Raw genomic sequence first — 18,207 nt, 5'->3', positions numbered from 1 at the left:
ATGCAATGCACGAAGCGTATTTACTGTAGAAGCCGCTTCCGAAAACGAAAGTACCAGGCAGCCGAGCAGAGCTGAGCGGCGACTGTCGGCAGAGGGAGCGCCACGATCAGGGATAAATTGGGCTCTTTGTTACTCAGTTTTGGCTTGGTTTTTTGCCGCAGACATGCCACAACAAACGCGTAAGGACACAGTATTCACATAGAAATATGGGGAGGGGAGGAAAATACATTCAGGAGGCCCGAAGGTGAGATTTAAGAGTTCCAGCATTGGCCAAACGCGCCTGAAGGCGCCAGCACATCCAGGTACCAGCACGTCCCCGCGCCTGTCCCATCCCACCTCGGCTAGGGACAGTCAGCACCAAACCTCCCACCCAGCGACACCCCGCAAACCCCGGGCTCTGGGCACTCGCTGCAAACAGCAACGATAATAGGAATAACCACAGGAGCGCGCCTTAGATTCACACAATGTTAAGGGTTTGAGCAGACCTTAAATATCAACCAGTCCCAAACCCCGTGCCATGGGCAGGGGCACGTCCTACCAGAACAGGTTTCTCAAAGCCTTGAACACTGACTGCATTGGGGCACCCACAACCTCTCTGGGCAACTTGTTCCAGGGCCTCACTACCCTCACAGAAGTGTCCCTTCTTCTCTGCCCTAAGCACTCACAGGGCAGGCAATAAAAGCTGCGAGGCAGACATAGGGACTGACTTGGCCTTCTCACCCTTACACCAACCACCTCGTCCTGAGAGGGACAGAGATAGAGCCGGAGCCGCGGCCAGGCCGCCGCGAGCTCTGCTCCCCGCGCAGGGCGGCACGACGGGGGTGGGAGGAGAGAGGAACCAGCGGCAGAGGCCGCCTGCGCTCCCGCCGGCCCCGCGGCTCCCCGTCCCCAGCCAGAGCCAGGCGAGGCCCGGGCGCTGCAGCCCCGGCCCGGCGGGCGCGTTACCTGCAGGAAGCGGCCATGTCGGGGCGGGCACCCGGCACCGGCACCGCCCCCGCCGCGCCGTCATGGCACCGCCCGCCCCGCTGCCCGCCGAGCCAGGAAGGATTTCATAGGTACAAACGTCTGTGGCTTTACTGTCGGTCAGGGAGGCCAAGCTTTGAGGTTCAATAAGACCAAGAGCCGGGTTCCTGCTCTTGGGCCACAGCAACCCCAGGCAGCGCCACAGGCTGGGGGAAGAGTTGTTTGAAGGCCCTGGGGGTGCTGGTGACAGCAGCTGAACATGATCCAGGGTGTGCCCAGGTGGCCAAGAAGGCCGATGGCATCCTGGCCTGGATCAGCAGTGGTGTGGCCAGCAGGAGCAGGGCAGTGACCGTCCCCCTGGACTCGGCACTGCTGAGGCCACACCTCAAATGCTGTGCTCAGTTCTGGGCCCCTCAGTGCAAGAAAGACATTGAGGGGCTGGAGCGTGTCCAGAGAAGGGCAGCGGAGCTGGGGAAGGGTCTGGGGCACAAGTGCTGTGAGGAGCAGCTGAGGGAGCTGGGGGTGTTTAGCCTGGAGAAAAGGAGCCTCAGGGGGGACCTCATCACTCTCTGGAACTGCCTGGAAGGAGGGTGCAGCCAGGTGGGGGTCGGCCTCTTCTCCCAGGCTACAAGTGACAGGACAAGAGCACATAGTCTTAAGCTGCAGGAGGTTCAGGTTGCACATTAGGAGGCATTTCTTCATGGAAAGGGTGATTAGACCTTGGAATAGACTTCCCAGGGAGGTGGTAGAGTCACTGTCCCTGGAGATGTTTAGGAAAAGACTGGACATGGCACTTAATACCATGGCCTATTTGACATGGTGGTGTCAGGTTAAAGGTTGGATTGATGATCTCCAAAGGTCTTTTCCAACCTGACTGTCTCTCTGGTTCTCTGGCATCATACAGTTCTATGTGCCAGGATTTCCCAGTGACCAGGCCAGGGTTCTCCTGCAGCACACAGCCGTGTCCTGTAGAGAGGGACATCCATGCTGGGTGGATCCAGGGCAGTCAGTGTGGCAAGGGGAAAGGGGTGAGCGGCCCCCTATAGCCACCTTCCATGGACACACACTTACTGTCACTGTGCCACCTCCTGTTCCTGCTCACTCCATGCTTTCATGTGCCAGCAGGCCCTCCCTATGCCACCTTTTCTCCAAGTAGATTCAGCTCTTTGCCATCCTCCTCTCCCTCCACAGTCTCCCTGAGTCCTCACAAACAAGTGCAATGCTTTAATCCTGTGTGTAGTGAGACACCGTCCCTCAGCCCCACACCTGCCTCCATGCCTATATTGGAGCCTCCTCCAGCACAGGGGATCCAAAACCAGATGGAGGAAGTCTTTAACTGCAAGTTAAAGACACCTTCTAGCAGGCCACAATGGATTAAAGACAGCGTCATGGCTTCCCCCAGGCTCAGGCGCTCACCAGAAGAACCATCCCCAGGACAATCCACCATCACAGCCAGCACTGATCACATCACCTTTGGCACATTGTGGCACTAAGAAGATGCCATGCCAGTCCAGACAACATCATGTGAAGACTGAGCCTCTGGTTGTATGTAAATATTCTGCTGCTCAACTCTTGACCTGGCCAGCAACCCCACTAAGGCTGTGGAGTGAGCCCACACGAGTGAGAGGCCTCCCTCACTGAAAGGAAGCATCTCGACATCTCACTGACTCCCTGTGGAGAAAGTGGTCCCTTAAATCAGAGATGCAGTGTAAGCCTTTCCTTCATTTTTCTTCTTCATAGGCTAACCAAGCTTCATACTATGCCTCTAGACATAACCTTTCTCCCTTCTTTATCCAAAATGCTGGAATTTGGGATTGCCTACTTTCTGTTTACCTGAAAAATATTCTGCTTCTCACTGCATCTTATTACTAAAGCATAGCACTTTTTTTTCTCTCTCTGTATTTAAGTACCAAGATGATTTTTATTTTTCCTCCCTCAGCCTCCTGTGGGTATGTAACCTTTCTCAGCATCAATGATGTGTGGGATTCCTGTGTAAACCTGCAGACTGAAGCCAGCTCCTCAAGTTTTTCTCAGATGCTCACTCTGAAGAAATCTACCTACCCATGGCTGTGCTTACATAGAAGAAAAAAAAACCCAAAAAATTCAAGAAACAACAGCAACAAAAAAATCCTTTCTCTTTCCTGTGGAATGTAAACCATGCCCTATGCCAGGGACGTGGCTTTTCCATGTACAGAAGGTACAAGTGCACTATGCATGTGAGGCTGACTGGGCATATCCACCAGCCTGTAATATTTGGAAAGTAGGAAGTACTTGGTCAGAAGGGTGGTTCCACTTTTCCTTCACTGCAGTCTGTGCTGTTAAGTCATCCTCTGTCCTTGACCCACACAGTAGATAGCTAAGTGTTGTGACAGCACAGATCTTCTGCCTAAGTTTTCTTACAATTAAAGTATGAATATTTGCTACCTACGTAGTAAGAGTATAGCATATAGCTTGTTAACCTTTGTGAACACTAAGCCTCAGCCTCATCTGCTCTTCTTGTGAGCCAGAATGAATGGAGAAAGAGCAACGAGGCCACATCAACAGCTGCTGTCCTGTTAAAATATTCTCTGAGGCTATTAGCCCTGGAAACCACCCAACCCTGAAAGCTACTGAAAGGATGATTCTAATGATACCAGTTTGTAATTCATTACCAATTTGTTCTGACAAGTGGAAAATACCTACCCAAAGGTTGTTTCTCTTAAGTGTCCACATTCCAGATTCTGTGCACTCTCCATTCTACGTGCATGTCCATGTATGTTCTCTGGGGGAGAACAAACTCACTGTGCACTTGCTTTTTTTAAGTATCTCTGTATGATTAGTATTGGTCAAGAATTGTTCATGCATATTGCAATAATATTTCCTCTGATAATGCATCAATATTTTTTCTTCTATAAACAACATTCTCACATAGGAAATTTCAACCATTTAAAGGAAAACAGTTCAGGTCTGGTTAGGGGTTTAATACAATCTTATTTCAAAGCCGAACTGTTATGCCCTTCATGATTTAAGCCCAGAAGCACTGTGCATTCTCCTCCCATGCTAGATAAGATAGGTACAGGCTCCTCCTACAGATACCACAGTGCTTATTGACAAGTAAAAATACATCTCCATTAACAATATTATGACTGACTAAAAGAGTTCACAGAAGTGGGGATTCAAATACATTTACCTTTGATGTTAATATTATCTCTGATTTAAAGTACTTTAGCCGAAAACTCACTATGTATTTTTAAAAATCCCTTCTTTATAATTTTAAGATTTTGGTTTTAAGTATAAGCAAATATTCTAGTTTGATATTAAGTCTTAGTAGTTTTCTTGAGAAAAAAGGTTTATATCAGAAAATCTTGGCTCTGGCTCTTTTTTAATTAATAATGAGAAAAGATGTCTTCTAAAGCAGAATATCATGCTCCCATTTAGTCATAGGTGAAAAATAAAATCCTGCTGGTTTTTCTCAGGAACAATTTATATTATTTGCTATGCTATTAGCTATTTTATCTTGGCCACATTCCCAGGGAGAACCAAGGCATTTGTCAGTCCCTGGGAATCAACTTCATAGGATAGCGAGTAAACACATCTATTTCCTTCAACAAACACGAGGTTACTGGTCTGCAGGTGGAAAGACAATGTTATTCCCTCTTACAGCAAAGCAAGCCAAGCCATGCTTTAGCCTAATGTGATCACACTGGATTTCCATGAATTTCAAACCCAATTAAAAGGGAATCGCAAGAAGATGGGATTTGCTATATCAAATCTCTTGGTATAAGAAACTGCAGTTTAAGAATCATGACAAATAGGATATATTTCAGGATAGCAGTTTGTTACAGAAATAAGAAACCTCTTAGCACAAAATCCAGCTAAAAATCACCCGTGACTACTCCTGTAGAGAAGTACTGTAATAAAGGATGAGACACAAGATTAATTGTTTTAGGAAAGCATTCATGTAATAGTTCAGCACTTGGACAAATATGTGTTGACCTAAATTCAAAATGTGCAACTGCTGCTGCTTGCGATAATAAAACTCTCTGTAACAAACCCCTGCAATGCCAAGGGCTTATATTTTTCAGGAAGAAGGCAAGGCTGGCTCTGAGCTGTATGTCATTTTTATTCTGCGCTTCTGCTGTTCAATGCTAGGTTTCATATTTCTTTCTAAAAAAGAAAAACAGACAGAAAAAAGCCCAACTTTTAGCAATTGCATAAGACTGAAACAGACATGAGAAGTCTGAGTCCTGTTAAAATCAGTGGGACTTTCAAATGCTAGTGATCAAAATGTTTGTATTCTCAAGAGACTTAAAATGTCAAGTAGTATCAGTATGCTTTCTGATTTCTAAGCTTTAGCCTACATTCTATTCATACCGCCAAACTTTTTCAAGCTTTTCTTCACAGACATAAGATTTTTAGAGTACTTTTTTTCCCCTTTCCTTTAATAAAAAGCTGCTCTTTTCCTGAAATCTCAAGACTCAGTGTACTGGAACTTTAAGAAATAACACTAAATAGCATAAATCTCACAGTAAAACTGTAATATTTGGCAACACTGCATTTTTGGCACAAATACATGATTATTGGCAGGTTCACTTCCACTGTTACCTGGTGTGATCCTCTTGTGGAGCAAGCTTCTTTAACAGCATGACACAGCTTTTTCTGAGCAGGGAGATTGTAGTTCTCTACCGGGACAGCAGCAGATCTTGTCATCTACCACACCAAACTGGAATGTTTAGGATTGGACAGGGGTTAGCTAAACTGAGCACTTCTGCTATGCCATGAGATTGCACTAATGAAGTTCTGATTGCACTAATGAAGACTGTTTATTAGAGGCAGGGAGAAACAGCTTTAGCTTCTGTTATCAGACACACTGCAAAAGCATGCCTACACTGCTGGGTGACCATTAATATTGCACTTGAACTGGGAGCACAATCTGTAAGTCCCAATAAACAGAAAATCTTTCATCCTTTTCTGGTGACTCTTCAGAAAACTCCTGTGAACTTTTAGACATAAGAAAGAAATTACTGTAATTACGGTGTGCATGCTACAAATCTGAAGATATTTCATTACACGTACTGCCAGCGCAAAGAATCAGCTCTTGAGAGGTTCCTGCAACATGTGGACACAGATGTCAAAAAACAGATAATTTCTTGATTTCATTAAGGAAGACCCCAAGAGATGTAAATTCCCTAGACACAACTACTGGAAAGTATAATATCCATGAAGTTAATTCAAAAATTCCAAGTGAAGCTCCTGCCAGCTTTTTCTGCTCAAATAAAACCTCTCAGTGAATAGTCCTCAGCCTTCAAAGTCCCACATGCAGCAATACTAAGCAAACCATACATTGCATGAAATTGTTTTGTCCTCAGTTTTAATTTTCTCTTGGCAAAAACAATCTTGGCGACTTAAGGCTTTAAATCTTTCCAATGCCATGGAAGCTGTAAAGAAAAGATGATAATTCTCTGTTGAACAGGAATTGTTGCTTTCACTGCTGCTGTGACTCTTTCTCTGCAGTTCAGGTAAGGCTTGGGTGAGATCTTTTGCCAGTCTAGTACACTTTCTGGGCTGTCAGAAAAGTAATATGGAGTACTGAAAGAACCATACAAAATATTGATTTCCCTCTAAATCACTAAACCCATCAACACATGGTGTAGTTTAGCCTTGAATGCAATGTTGTTAGAAAGAGTCTCACAAAATACTTGTTATCTCTGACACAGACTGAAAATTGTGATCACTTCAAAGTTTGCATGTACTTTGTATTCTCTTCTGTCTCTTTAGACCTGTTTTACATTAAACAAATAGGAAATATATATTATTTTTTTAAAATACTGTTTGAACTGTATTATACTCTTCTGGCGCTGCAGTCAAAATCTTACAGTAACCTGGGAAAACGCAGTTCTGTCACAACCAGTTAGGATTTGGTAGGCATTCAGGAAGCAATGCGACCTTGTGCAGGGATCCTCCCTGATATCTACACTAGGCAGGCAGTCTGCTTTCCTGCATATCCTTGGGAACCATCGTTTCTCACAGTTGTAACTTCAGGGCATAAATGTACCATAAGGACAATCATGAAACATCAGTCTCTGATTCTACTTGAGCAATCAATACATTTTTAAAGATGCAGTGCTTGCAGTTCAGACACAATCTGTGAAGTTAATTTTTAAAGACATAGTACTGTTTGCATAAGAGAACTAAATGTTACATTTCCATTGTATGTGAGATCCTTGGTGCTCCCACTGCCTGGAGAGAATATTGCAATGTATTCCTTTGACTGGGATTCCATTCTTTCATCTCCTTTCAGGTATCATCTCAGGAGAAATCGTTAGCTGCTGCTCATGCATCACATTTACTTTATAAGAAGAATTGCTTTTCAGCCATAAGTTAAAATTTTCTAAACAAAAACATGGTCAGATGCTTGGGTCACACCATTTGCTGCTCTTGTAATCTAGTTTCATTATTTCCCTGGATCTATGTGCACATTTGACATATCTGGAAAACAGTAATTAAAAGCTTTTAAACTGAATAGGCAAAAGAAAAAAAAAAAAAAAAAGAAGATACATCCAAACGTAGTGATTATTTTTATTTTTTTTTCACAAACACCACTTGTCTGTAACTCAGTTTGCTCATCTGTATGACATTTACATAAATATTTACCCATATCACCAGGGGTTGTGATTCTTCATGAATCACTGTTGCTGAAACACTTTGTAATGCTTCCATGAAGGGTGGCATATGCATTCAGAATATGTATCTAATTCATGGCAGAAGATGAATGAAAGGAATAGATAAAAAAAAAACCCAAACACATCACCTTTTTTTTTTCCTTCTTCGAAATTGATTTAAATTTTTTCTCTTATAAATGCAAATCTTTCTTTTTCACACAGACATAATATGGTTGGTACATACACACCTTGGTGATGATTAGGACACAGTTTCAGCATATTCAAGTTTGTTGAGTTTTATTAAGAGAAAAAAGCAGGTATTTCTGGCATATAGTATTTGAAATTCATGTCTACATCACTTTATTTTACTCTTTCTATGTAGAAATTTCCACCAGAATGATTTATATTAAAATATAACATTAAATGCTCTTAACTCATATGTAGATAAAGTCTTTTCTGGCGAAATTCTTTGCTTCAAGAAATGGGTAAACTAAATGAGCATACTGGCTGCTTCACTTAGCTGTCATCTCTCTAAAGGCTCTGTGAGTAAGCCTGACACACTTCATCTCTCACATTACCATCATCTACTTGCTTCTGTTAGTGTCTCCCATGTTAAACTTTATGGCGTCTTCAGTCAAAGAAATACAAGTAAGGCAAAGTTTGGGACTGGAAATGAACAAAGTAACTATGAGATTGGTTAAAAAAATTATCCTGAAGCTTGTGTGCACACAGCCTGTGTTGCTATAATATCAGTGAGTGAGAGCCATATAATTCACCACCGCAGGACAATCTCTATTTGATGCTTGTCCTAAGCCACGCACAAAGAATTGCCAGATGACAAGAATCCCCTCAAAAGGAGCAAATGAGGAAATTTGAAAACAGCTTGAGAAGCTTGTCATTTACGGAGAGAGTAGTCTCATGCTGAGTGAAAACTAGAGGGATTGATAATCTGAACCATAGATCTTGAAAATTTAAGTAAGAAAGTTCCTTATGTAAATAAGGAGGGTTTTCCTATTCCTTCCTTCTCCTTTCTTACTAAAACTTTTAAGACTATTTCAGCAGTACTAGGATTGTTAGGTAAAATACAGTCTTTCTCTTGTCGATTTTAAGTCAAAGCATACAAGTGTAACTAAAGTATTTGTGCCACCTCTGTATTGTCACAAAATGAAAAATGTTACTTGTTAAAAAGGAAAAAAGATACCATAAAACCATTAACTAAAATATAACTCCTTATGGTGCATTTAATAATGCTTGGGTGGCACACTGTCTGAGAAAAGTGCTGGGTGATGTCAATGGTTAGGTTCTTCACAAGGACACAGCACACATCCTTGTTATCAATTTTGTCTTTATCAGTAATTTCTGTAACAGCGAGAGCTTCTATCCAAAATAATAAGGGACTTGAGCTTCTGATTTTTCACCAATATCTGAGTGAGGTATGTTGCTATCTGGTTTTTCTGCTGCTTCTGTCACCTTCTTTCCAATGCTAAATTAATCATGCAGGTGACCTTGCTGGTTTTTATTAAGCACAGCAGGCTGTATGAGCTATTGCTGGAAAAGTGTGACATTGCTCAACTAGTGGGGTCCTACATCTATTTTTTCCTAATACGGTTTCACTGACACTATACAGGCTATATTTCTGCTGTCACACACAGTTTTTTTCATTTACCATAAATTAAAAATAATGATGCTGTTAAAAGGGAAGTACAGCATAATAAAATATTCTGCAACTGCTTATAAACAAAAGAGCTTTTTTAAAATGCTAGGTTGCCTCAACTTCCCATGAAACAATGATGCTGAAGATAGGAGTCATGGTAACCTGAGTAGCTTCCATACAAACATATTGAATGAATGGGTACATCAAACCGAAATTTAACTACAAGGGTCTCAAAAAAATTCAGGCGTATCTGAAATGGCACTACATGACTACAGTACAGCTATGTATCACTGCATGATTCCAGAGAATGGGCAGAAGGCCATCTCCAAACATATTGGTCTGAACCCCTAAATTTGCCACAACAGTAAGGGAACAAGTCAATACAGCTTTCTATCTCACATTCTGAATTCCTTAATATTTATGAAGAGCATGTCATCTGGGAAAGTAAGGCTACTTCTGTAGCAAGGATCCGGCTTTTCATGCTCATGATTCATCTTGCATAATTATGAATGAATTGTCTTACAAATCTCTGTTCCTAGGTTTATTTTCGGAAGCGTAACCAAACTCTGCTCCTGAAGCCTCTGAAAAGTCCCCCAGTTTAGGGTTTATTCTGTTCAGACATCTACAGACCTGCAGTGAATTATCTGGCCTAGTTCTAGTGAAGTTTCTGACAGACACAGGACCTAAGAGCAAGGATCTGATGTGTTGGGGGTGAACATCGTTGTGACATAATAATTAGAAACACTGCTGTAAAGCAGGAGACAGGAGTCTTTTCTAGTTGCATCAATGCAGGGAATTAACCTTGAAAGATTACTTCAATGTGCAAAGCATGATGCAAATAAGAGATGAGGTGGTAAATCTGTAGTGTGATACTGACCATTCAGTTGTTTCATTGAGCGTCGGACCTCATTTGCTGATGAACCACACAGCTGCAGTGGAGGCTGCTGGGACCTCCTCTGTCCCTGCCACTCGATCAGCTCCGCAGGACACAGCACCTGCCAGCCAGGTGCATCGGGCATGCAGGTGGCAGGTGGCACAGAGACTACATAGCTCTAGCTAGAAGGAGAATTAATTACCAGTCTGCTTTGCCCTAAGACATGAACAGTGTTTCCTAGTCGTTAAATGTTTAACACAACGACCCAAGTGTTTTCACCATACTTCTTGAATGTGACAGTTGATTATGGGATCAAAATGACTGAAAAAGGAGATTCAGAAGAAATTAGACCATGTTTCTGAAACAGGCATGCAGAAAGCTATTTTCAACTTAGGCACAGAGAACACTTAGAAAAATAGGTTAATTAGCATTTTCAAAGGACTTCTGAAAACATGAGACTATTGGCTAATGTTGGAACGCCAATGTGGCCTGACAGGCTGCTTACAGCTTCAGAGGAACATCTGGACAGATGCATGCAGCAGTAAGGATGAATGAAACACACACTACTTGCCTACTGGCGGTAGATACTGCACTGGGCAACTTTAAATGATTCTGTGGATGCTGCAGAACAACAGTTGTTATTCTCCTAGAGGGGAGAGCTATATAAATAGAACGACATGCCTATGATCCCGATTAGCTGACTTTAAACTTTGAAGGTCAAAAGCCTTCAGGATATACTGCTGGGGGAGAAAGGACACCGAACTGCTTGACAGGTCGGTGGGATGGGATATGGAGGAAGGATATTGGCTCGCTGAGTAGTACCCCAGCAAGCCGGGACCTTAACACCTCGGAGATGTTCCCCGCTTTCCTGTAGGACCTTAACCGTACCACTGTGGCTGGACTCCCCTGAAGCGCAGACAGGTAATCGCCTTTCCTCGGCAAGCGCGGGCAGAACGAGAGGAAAGGTCTCGAAGCCCAGGGATGAGAGGTGCATCCTGCCTGCGGGCCGGGCACCGATGGCGGGCGGCGCGCTCGGAGCGCGCCTTGGCTCCCTTCGGTCCCCGGCCCCTTCCCCTCCCTGCGGGGCGGGTTCGGGCCCCGCCGCAGCCTCCCTCCGCGCTCGCCGGTAGGCGGCACCGCCGCCCGCCTTCCTCCGCCTCCTCCTCCTCCTCACCTTCGCCGGGCGCCGCGCCGGGTGACCCAGATCGCGGCGGCGGCGGCATCTCCGCGTCCCTCCCGGCGAGGAAGGACGGCTCGGGACGGCGGCTGCGCTGCGCCGCGGGCATGGAGCGGCGCGGAGCGGTGAGTGCGCGGCGGCGGCGGGCCCCGGCGGCGGCCCCGAGGGTCGCTTAGCGACGGGAGGCGGCTCCGGGCATCGCATCGCAGCTCCCTGCACCGCTTCCCTCCCCCGTTCACCGCCCGGCGGTGGGAGAGAAGTTTTGCCCCTCTGAATGAGGGACGCTTTATGGAAAGACCTTGCTGCGTAAGGAAATTTGGAGGCGCTGAGCTGTTTGCGCATTTGGGGTATTTGTAGTTGATTTTTTAAATTTTTAATTTCATTTTAATTTTTTTTCTAACAGCCCCAACCTTTATAATTGTACAGGAGGAGGCCGGCAGTGGGCGGCCGCCAGGCGCACGGCTCTGCGGCTCCGCAGTGGGCTCCGCGCCCTGCCCTGCCCCGCAGCTCGCCCTGAGCGGGGCCGCTGGCCTGGCTTGCCCCGCCGCACCTGCCCCGGGCTCTGTGCACCTCAGTTACACCAACGTGTGCGCATCATGATGATGACTTCTTTTTTCCATGGCACTCTCTTCTTCCCCGCCTCCCCTTCATCCCCCCACATGGTCATTGTGTATTGAAGTTACACTTGCTCCGAGTTTATTCCAGGATTTATGTCTTTGATGTTTCCCTTTGTCCTCACAGTTTCTGCTTTTCTTACAATTTCCTTTAAAATGGCTAAAAGAGGACAGCGAAAGTGTATATCAGAATGGGGGTGGAGGGGGAGAGGGAAGAACAACACCTTTGTCCCGATTCAGTCAACTCAACAGTCAGATCACAACAAGCTGTTTTTTGTAACAAAGGCATTTGAAACAAAGAAGCCATTTTAGAAAATGAAAGAAATTTATTTTGTAGCTTGCATGCTTTAGTAAATCCAGGTTTTCATTCTTTTCTCCCCTGCCCCCCTCCTCCACTCCCTGTAATTCTAATTTATTCTAAAATTAAATAGAATAGGAAAAATAGCATCTCTAAAATCCTGCATCATCCCTGCGCTCTACGATAAGCTTACTGATTGCCTTCTGTTCCAAACGTTTCATTGCACATTTTTAAAGAATGTTATTTTGTACTCATAGACCGATTAATAGTTGAATCACTTGAGTCTGATAAGAACATCTCATCTCCCCAGGAACAGAACAGCAAAAGCCTCATTATGTGTAGTAATTTGGTAGGTGTTGCATACTTGTATCTATTTAGCAGAGTGCAGGTTCAGATGAGACTTACTGATTCTTAGGAGAGCCTGCTTTTTTATCATTGTCTTAAAAAACGTGTGCCACTGTAGGCCATACTGAACAGGTGGAGTTACATCTAGAAATATCATTTTACCTGTTCAGTTCTCATAATCTGCCTATCATTTTAAGAAATATTTCTACTAAAACTAAGGCAAAACTACATGGCTGTAGCAAATGACTTATCATCAAGGCTAATAGAAGCTCAGAGACAGGAAGCCTATGATTTTCAAGAGTGAAATCATGTGACAGCATCAGATGCTGTATGTATCACCCTAAACAGAAAATGGGCAGAAAATTATTCCAGGAAAGGAGCAAACAATGGAAAAATCATGCGACGAAATGCATTTGTTAACTTTCCTACTAGCTCACTGATACACAGTGAAGCATATTCTGCTAGTGTAAAAACCTGCTGTGGCTGAGCACATAACCAAAGTGTCCATGAATCCTTAGCCAGCTCAAGTTTTGAGACAGGGCTTTATTAACCATGGGACAGCATCACATTAGCTTTAGTGACATCTGTGAACCCAAGAATTTCCTGTGATCAAACATCTTCCTGTCACTCTTGACAGAGAATTGCAGCCCCCTGAGCTAAGCTATACTTAAGTGGTAAACTTCAGGGCTATGTTGCATTAAGTGATTATTTTGTTATCTATCATCTTCCCTGCACAAACAGACTTGCTGCTGGTTACAAGGAAAGTGCTGTTGCACAAATGCTGGCATATGTAGTGCTCCAGACTGCTGCTAGTATTTAAATAATCTTGTATTTTAAAGTTAAGCTGTTATCAGCTATAAACCAATTTAAACAAAAATTATGTTCAGTTGTACAGTCAGGGCATTGTAACTATACAGAGCCAGGCAAGCTTTATTTTTCCCAAGGGGTCATTTGAAGTGTTAGCAGAAAATTGCAAGAAGAACAGGCTTGGGTTGCCTGGAGATCAAATCTTGTTTCATTTAATGCCCTCTGGCTCATAAGACTATATTTTAATTTTTTTTTATGAACATCTGCTCAGCTTTCTTGCTTGGAAAGCTTCTTTCATTTGACATTCCTTTTAAATCCTTTGCTTGGTAATACAGGGCAAAGGACTGCATGAAATATGTTACTCTTTGAATACAAGCTTTGGGAAAGAGGCCTGAAAAGTAAACTCTAGAGCAGAGCTTACTGGAATACTGAGAGGGAAACCAGGTGGTGAGATTCCAAAGGAATATGGAGGATAAAGTAAGGAAAAATAAAAGGTGAGACTGATGTAGAGAGATGTGGAGAATGTTTGTGGTTGTGCAGGACTCTGGCTATGGTTCAGGCTTAGTATTCTCAGCATCCATCTAAGATGATACGGGCTCAGCCACCTAACAGCTGAGCTGTGCTGTACCACAGGATTTGCCAAGCCTGAGCTGGAGGTGGAAATTCTGCTTGTTCCTGCCAGGCAGTGGAAAGGGAAGCATGACAGCAGAAGCTGTGGGAGCAGCTTCCCAAGTTGCTACTTAGTGGTACGTAGGACTGCGTGAGCACTCCTTTTCAAGGCAAAGCAAGCATTTTTGGTGACAAACTGACCTGTCTGACTTTGCCTTGAGACACATTATGGATATGTTTACACTAGTGATTTGGATTGCATTCAGCTTAAGTATCTGACACATCCTCCAAAGATCTCCGGTTGCCTTGCAGCGGTTCAGGTCTCAGAGCAGTCCAGCTGCAAGAGACCTGAACACTCCCATTGGAACTACACCAGGACTTTTGCTTTGGAGTGTTCCCATTCAATTACTGAGCCTTTCATGAAAGATATTGGTTTCTTTAAAGTACCTCCCAGCTGTAGTCTAGTGAGCAGTTCTCATCCACTTTAGCATAAAACCAATGAAGAGCCCCACAACAGCTTCATCAGCTTCAAGTGTTTCTGGCTGTTTGTTCTGGAGCTCAGTATCCCACTCTTCTGCAAAATGTGAGCAAGGACTTCTCAACTTTCTGTTACAGCTAAGAGGCCCTTCAAGAAGATCGTTTCTAGCCCTCCCAGTAGTTAAAGTACATGAGTGAAATGAAACAATTTGGCATAGTGTTTTTACCTCATCCTAATCTGTCTGCATATCTGCAGGCTGAGCACTCTATTCTAATTCAGATACAGCTACAGACATCAAAAGGAGTCTGGGGAACAGGAGTAATACAGGAACTACAAAGACTGGAATTGAAAACAATTGACAATATAAGCAGGTGACATTGCAACTTGTTAGAGCAAAGTTAGGAGGTGCAGTAGTGGTCCTCAGGACTGTGTCTATAAGAAACTGTGTATCTGTGAGTTTTTCCCTCTCTGGTAGGAATTAACTTCACAGGCATTTTTAGTCTAAATATAGATGTCGACACTAATGTTTTTTGAGCAAATCTCCTGGCTTTTGTTCTTCACCTTTCTTTGTGAACTAGTCTTGGAGCACCTGAGAATAAATAGGTGAAAAATTTTTGGGAGCACACAAATTGCAGCCTGGTATTCAGCCTCAGGGACCTGGTTGGAGCTACTCCAGCATCTGTATAGGGTGTTGGGTTTTTTTTTTTAGAAAACAAACTGCCTTTCCCTATCCTATACAGTTTCAATTTCAACTGCTTGACGGCAGCATTTCTGTTGGTCTGTGCTCTGCACTGATGTAGCTGTAGCTTCTGTCTGTAGCTGTGTATTTTGCTTTTCCAGGGAAGGATACTCATGTAAATTAAGGGACAAGACCAAACCCAAAAGAATTAGTTGTACAAAGTCCTGTTTCCACAGCTCTCTATCATCCTTCTAACTTGGCCATGGTTAACCAATGTTTTCTGATGGTGCTTAAGAAGGAAAGGCAGTTTCTGCTCAGAAGGCTTGTTTAAGACTGTGTACAGCTGGCTATCAATTTCACAGACACGAGTTATTCTTTAGTATATACATATGTATATGTATCAAAATACATATATATATATACCATCTGCCATTTAAGCAGATGGTATTTAAGCCCCTATTGTTTGCCTGTGCCCATGCCTCTGTCTGCCAAATGTGAATCAGTAAGTTTCCTAGGACCCCCAAACTGATACTATTATGCTTGCTCAACTGAGCAAGAGCTTCTGTGTCTAGTTACAGATTTCACTAGTAATGAAAACAAGTTTTCTAATTATTTTTATTTCTTTCTTAGTAATCTTACTCATATATTTGAAAAATAGAATTACATTCCTACCTTTTATTATCTTCCAGAATGACTTGGATGTTGAGACTTGTCCATGGCATAGCAGCAATTTGTTGCCACACTGATAATATTTGCACAGTCATGTGTGTGTAGGTGATAAAAATTGGGCCTCTTAGTACAAAGCTGTCCTGTGGTCATGGAAACTGTAGTCCTCTTCTGGTAGGCAGTTATAAGAGCAAGTCTCTTATTCCTTCTCCCACTCTGCTCTCACAATGCCATATCCATATCAACATTGGCTTGGATGTGTGCCATCAAACAGGTTGTTCCTCTGAAACACTAAAATCAATGTGGGGTTTGTTAATTTTGGGCTTGCTAGGCCCTGACGCTGTCAACTTTAAAGCAGCCTGAGGAGAACAGATGGGTTGAAGGAGGAAAAATGGAGCTCTTGCTGAACTGAGAGAGGAAGGGAAAGAAATGGTGGTGCTCCCAGCAGATGACATGCAAAACAGGATATACCATAAACATAAATTAGGAAAAGGCCACGCTACCTACTCCCCACTTTTTCAAGTAGGACTGCAACAGTATTTCCAATGGTCTGAGATAGTCATGTTCTTTGAACCTCATTTGTCCAACATGTGCTATATTATACAGGTTACTATCTCAAGGATAAGATCAGTTCATGCTACTGAATTATCATGGATATATCTGCTCCAAGGGTTCTGGAAACTTGTATAATGTATTTCCTTTTGGAAGTTTTTCTATCACTTTTGTGATCACAACATTTTTGAGGTTAAGACTATAATAAAAGTATGCCCACTTTTCTAAGTAGAAAGAGACACTGAAGGAAGAAGATTTTCAGTGTTGCAATGTGTTAAGAATAAATGCTTAATGACGATCCTGTCAATCATCCTGTCTGTATTTCTCTTGGCTCCACTTTGCTCCTCTTCCCCCTCAGTAATGTTGTTGCAGGAACAGTTTTCAATGGTCTTAATGTTTCTTCTTTCTCTTTTCTTCCCACGTGGACTTCTCCCTTCTTTCCAGTTTTCTCCTATCAAACCTTTGCCAGCACCCTTTTCTGTCTAAGAGTGGGCACCCAAAAGAAGGTAAAGGTCTGGTTGAACCAAGCAGGAAGTGGCAGACGGAAGAAGTGCACCACAGCACTTTGCACTTCACTTGTTACTCCCTTTTTTTTCCTACTTGGTTGAGAAAATACATTTTGTGCAATTACCACATAAGAATGGTCCCTGTGCCATGCTTGAAAGTGTGTTTCATAAGTCTTGCTTAACAGCTGGTGTAAGTTCATTGACCTTCAAACCATTCTTTCCATCTTTACCTTTTGCAGATCTTCATTGCCTTTTCCTCTTATTTTGTTGTGTCAGTGTGGTGTTTCTGTTGATTTATCCTGCATTTTTATGAATGTCCCTGGCTCCAAACTCCATCATAGCTTTCTTTCTCCACTGCTTATAGAAGCAGTGTTTGACTTTGATGCTACTTGGAGGTATCTTAAGCTACAGAAAGGTGAAGGGAGTCTTAGCACAGTCACTTTTACAATTGTTCACAGCTCTTGTTAATAGAAATAAAAATTTGGTAAGATACTTATGACTCTTCCAAGTTGAGCTGATACTGGACGGTACATAGGCCTGACTGGACAACAGATTTGGTTACATTCCCTGGAGTGGGTTTTTTTTTATTAATTTTTTTTCTTTTTTCCTCTTCTGTGTTGCCATTCAAAATTTTTCCCTAGAGAAGGGCTTAAACCTGCTTTGACCGGAGCATGGAGTTTGCAATACATATTAGAGAAACTTCGGAAAAGTTTCTAATTTCTGTGATAAAACTGATTTCTTCCACTTCTCCTCACTTCAGACATTGGTAAAACGAGAGCAATCCAGCCTGCACGTGTCCTTCTGGGCAGCAAATGCATAACCAGAGCTTCCAACAAGGTCATGTACTTGGATGTCCTGATTTCCTACCTCCTGGGATGCAGACCATCTCACTGAGCAGCAACTGGGAGATTAAATTGTAGGCCATAAAGTTTGCAAAATAACTGCAGTGGGGTTTTAGGTCCTCCTGTCTGCTGAATAAGTTTGTTCCTCTTTCACTGTGGTCCCTCAGCAGGCTGCAGGACCACAGGCAGCAAACAGCTAGTGCATAACACTTACTGTGGGATACTTATGGTTTCATGAGTGTGGTGCTTCATGACATCATTTAACTGGCTGACTGCATGGGAGGTCATCATTCTTGAATCCTGTCTTAGTAAAACTGCAGAAGGACATGCAGAAACTCTCATGGATTCTACTTGCTCTACTCTTTCATGTCTGTCTCTCAGAGCTCTGTGGAAAAGTTGCTACTTCCATGCCAAAGTAATCTGGTGAAATTACGAGAAAATGACACCACATGGAACCATTTTCTGTTAGATCAGTATGAATGGTGTCTGTTCTTCATCAGAT

General features: G+C 43.2%; 2 protein-coding genes across 8 annotated transcripts in view; one reads left to right on the top strand and one right to left on the bottom strand.

Moving 5' to 3' along the window:
- The window catches only part of ALKBH8 (alkB homolog 8, tRNA methyltransferase), a 47,132-nt gene extending 46,136 nt beyond the window's left edge, over positions 1-996 (bottom strand). For 2 of the 4 annotated variants that reach the window (XM_058829324.1, XM_058829326.1), the window contains exon 1: positions 55-203. The gene's annotated coding sequence lies outside the window, so the exon portion shown is untranslated. Of the gene's footprint in view, positions 1-54; positions 204-945 lie in introns of those variants that run through there. The other 2 variants (XM_058829327.1, XM_058829325.1) reach the window with 2 other exon arrangements.
- Positions 997-11,301: 10,305 nt separating this feature from the next.
- ELMOD1 (ELMO domain containing 1) overlaps positions 11,302-18,207 on the top strand; it is a 42,937-nt gene continuing 36,031 nt past the window's right edge. For 2 of the 4 annotated variants that reach the window (XM_058846290.1, XM_058846261.1), the window contains exon 1: positions 11,302-11,434. The gene's annotated coding sequence lies outside the window, so the exon portion shown is untranslated. The other 2 variants (XM_058846253.1, XM_058846270.1) reach the window with 2 other exon arrangements.

Source organism: Poecile atricapillus, chromosome 1 (genome assembly GCF_030490865.1).
Source record: "Poecile atricapillus isolate bPoeAtr1 chromosome 1, bPoeAtr1.hap1, whole genome shotgun sequence".
Lineage (NCBI taxonomy): Eukaryota > Metazoa > Chordata > Aves > Passeriformes > Paridae > Poecile > Poecile atricapillus.
Note: the sequence above shows the minus strand (reverse complement) of the source record. Positions and strands in the feature narration are given on the sequence as shown.